The sequence below is a fragment of the Morone saxatilis genome, unplaced genomic scaffold, assembly GCF_004916995.1.
Source record: "Morone saxatilis isolate NCDOM2014 unplaced genomic scaffold, NCSU_SB_2.0 Contig20, whole genome shotgun sequence".
Classification (NCBI taxonomy): Eukaryota; Metazoa; Chordata; class Actinopteri; family Moronidae; genus Morone; species Morone saxatilis.
In genome coordinates, this window is record NW_023339763.1 from 19,098,695 (window position 1) to 19,099,490 (window position 796).

The following is a 796-nucleotide window of genomic DNA, read 5'->3' on the forward strand; positions in this document are numbered from 1 at the left end:
CTACGTCTCTCGGGGACAGGGATTATGTGGCTTCCAATCTTAAATTGTTTATTTGTTTGCACATCCCCAGGCTGTTGGTCCATGGTCGGTGTCAATAGCAATGGCAGTCCAAGAGTGTAACATTTCAGGCTTTCCGTCGTTATGACTGGTTTTTCCTTCTGTACAGCAGCACAATCCGGGTCTATCATAATCAGGTCATACTGATGCAGAGGGAACTGAATGTTCTCCACCTGTGTGTTTCTATCTCTCATGTATCTGTTTGTACGATCACCTCCAGAGATAGGGAGAGGGTATTTTTGAGATCTTGGACTGTTTTCTCTATTTATGCTTCAGGGCTCTGAGTTCTTCGATTAGATTTTGTGATTACAGATGAAGCAACAAGAGAAAGAAAATGTCTTTACCTGATCTTTAATAATGAGTTGCTGCTACTTCTTTGAGGTCCATGATTGCTCTACTGTGACTTCATAAATACTGAGTTTATATGGCCACCAATACAGTCTGCCCTCTTTTGGCAATTGTGTTAGTGTAGCCATTGCAGTCTCCTCAGGATTTTAAAGGCTCAGACTAGATGTTCCTTCCAAACTCCACACAGTATTATATTATGCTTATCCAAGATGATCAGACTGCCAGCTTATCAACCCTTAACTGTTGAAATCATGGAAAAACATTATTAAACCATCTGCGTTAGAAACCAAGCAAGCCCATCTGCTGTGAGACTCTGCAACGACTCCCATCGCACCACAATCTCTACAACATCTCCACGATCTTTTTCTCTGCAATCTCCCCCGTTTGGCCT